Source organism: Dromaius novaehollandiae, unplaced genomic scaffold (genome assembly GCF_036370855.1).
Source record: "Dromaius novaehollandiae isolate bDroNov1 unplaced genomic scaffold, bDroNov1.hap1 HAP1_SCAFFOLD_126, whole genome shotgun sequence".
NCBI classification, from domain to species: domain Eukaryota; kingdom Metazoa; phylum Chordata; class Aves; order Casuariiformes; family Dromaiidae; genus Dromaius; species Dromaius novaehollandiae.
Window position 1 is genome coordinate 77501 of NW_026991350.1, and position 2500 is coordinate 80000.

General features: G+C 79.3%; 1 non-coding gene across 1 annotated transcript; it reads left to right on the forward strand.

The window, feature by feature from the left end:
• The first annotated feature begins 1457 nt into the window (after positions 1-1457).
• LOC135326002 (5.8S ribosomal RNA) lies at positions 1458-1610 on the forward strand. Its single transcript, XR_010386693.1, has one exon. It is a non-coding gene; the product is annotated as a 5.8S ribosomal RNA (ribosomal RNA).
• Positions 1611-2500: the final 890 nt, after the last annotated feature.

The following is a 2500-nucleotide window of genomic DNA, read 5'->3' on the forward strand; positions in this document are numbered from 1 at the left end:
TGCTCCTCCCGGGTGCCGCACCGTGCGCGCCGCACCGGCCGTGCCTTCCCCCCCCCCGCCTCGGCTTCCCCCCACCCCGGTCCTTCCTCCCCCGCGGTGGGGGTGGGGGGGGCGGGGAGGGAGGGAGCGAGCGAGAGAGGGGAGAGGGCCTCCGGCCACCGCGGCCGCCGGCAGCCGCCCCGGGCAGGGATGGCCATGGGCCCCGGGCTCCGGGCCCGAGGGTTCTCGGTTGGAGAGCCGGGCGGAGGTTTAAAGACTCGGGCGGCCCGATGCGACTCGCGGAGGCGGCCGGGCGTGCTGCCGGAGGGCCGGGGGGTCGGCGCGCGCGGGCGCCGCGCCCCCCCATGCCAGCCGGCGCGCCCCGCGCTCGCCCCGCGGGCAGCCGGGACGGAGAGGGGTTACCCTGCCCCCTCTCTCCGCGGTCTGGTCTCGGCGGAGAGACGCCGCGCGGTCGGCCTAGTTGCCGGCCTGCCTCGAGCGTTGCGAGCCGGGCGCGAGCGCGTGCTCGCCGCCGGGAGGGCGAGCCCCCACCGCGGGTGGTGCGGGCGCCGAGCCTCCGCGCGTCTCCTCCTTCTCCCTGGCCGGTGCTTCTGGGTCTTCCGCCGTGGCCGCCGTCGGCGGCGCCCTACCCTACGCGCCCGCCCCGGCACTCTGCCGTCCGGGGCGCCCGCCTCGCTCTGCCCCGCCCGGCTCCGCCAGGCAGCGGGGGGGCGGTGGTGGGGCGGCGGCGGGGGCGGCCCGCCCCGCTCTCCGCGTGGAGACGGGGAGAGCGGGCGCCGTCCCCGTCCGTGCCGCCTTGCCCGCCTGCCCGCCGCCGGGCGTCTGTCCGCGGAGGGGACGGGCGAGCGCGTGGCGTCACCCGCGAGGCGGTGTGTGCGGGCGCGCGGGGGTGTGGGCGCCGCGGCGGCGGCGGCGGCGGCGGTCGAGCCGGAGGGCCGGCGAGGCGAGCGAGGAGCTGGGAAGCGCGGGGCCGGCGGGCCGCAGGCGCGCGGGCGGCGGGGCGACGCCGCTCCCGGTGGCGGCCGGGCTCTGACGCCTGGGGCGGGGGGGGGGTGGTCTGCGGGGACGGACCCCCCCCAACATCCCGAGGCAGGCGGTGTGGCCGGCCCGCCGCTCCCTGCCGGGCCAGACCGAGCCGGGCGCCTGGGCCGGACTCGAAGCGAGACAGGGTTTGTCCCCAGGTCGGGAGCGAGGGCTCCCCGCCCTTCTCGTTCGGGTTTGCCCTTCGTTTCCCCCCCCCCCCCTTTCTCTGTGCTTGTACGGTCAGTGAGGCAAGCCCCTCTCTTTCTCTCGCTCTCTCTCTCCTTCCGTCTCTGCCGTCCCTTGCTCAGCAGCCGGCGTCGGCGTGAGGAAGGGCGGTGGGGCGGAGGAGGAGGGGGCGGAGGAGGGGGGGCCCCCCAGGGGCTGCGAAAGCTGCCCGGTCCCCCCGCGCGCGCGGCGGGGACCGAAACCGAGACAACTCTTAGCGGTGGATCACTCGGCTCGTGCGTCGATGAAGAACGCAGCTAGCTGCGAGAATTAATGTGAATTGCAGGACACATTGATCATCGACACTTCGAACGCACTTGCGGCCCCGGGTTCCTCCCGGGGCTACGCCTGTCTGAGCGTCGCTTGACGGTCAATCGTCACCCGCGCCGTGGCGTGGGCGCAGCGGCGTGCCGCCCCTCGGTGGGTGTGGGGGGGGGCGCGGTTCGGGTGCGCCCGGCCGTGCCCGCCCTCCCCTCCGAGCCCGGCGGCTGCCGCCGCGCCGCGTGGCGCGCGCGGTGTGGCGCGGCTGGGGCGCCTCGCAGGCCCGTTGCCCCGGGGAGAGGGGGGGTGCTCTCCTTCCCCTCCCCGCGCGGCCGGGCCTTCGTCCCCCTAAGTGCAGACTCGGGAAACCCCCGCTCCCGGAGCGCCCGCGTCGCGGACTTCGTCCCGCCGGGCCCCCAGATCGGGTCGGTCGCGGTGGCCCGGCGCCCGGCGCCGCCCGCCCGCCACCACCGCCAGTGCCGCCGCACGGGCCTCTCCTCCACCACTCTCCCGGTGGTGCGCCGGTCCCCCGTTCCCCTCCGGCAGAGGGGACGGCCGGCCGCCCTTTGCCTCGCCCTGGCCCTGACCGCCGCCGTTTCGGCGCCCGCCGGGCCCCCCCCAACCCCGCGCTTCCCCGCGTCCGCAGCGCGTCGTCGAGCCACTTCCACCCGCCGGCTGGCGTCAGCCGCGCGGCGTTGCGTTGAGGCCCGGCGGCGGCGGCGGCGCGCGGGGGGCCGCGGCCGGGGGGGGGGCCGCGCAGCGCGGGCGCCGTGGGGCGGCGGCGGGGCGGGGGGCGAGGGAGGGCGCGCCGCGCCGTCCCCACGCCGGGGCGGAGAGCGGAGGTCAGCGGCCGGGAGGAGGAGGCGGCCGCAGAGCGGCGGAGGGCTGCGCGAGTGGCGTGAGCGAGCGAGCGCGCGTTGGCGAGCCGGGCCCGGGGGGGGGAGGCGCGGGCCTCGTCCCCGGCCCCGCGCGGCTGTCTGCGGGTGGGTAC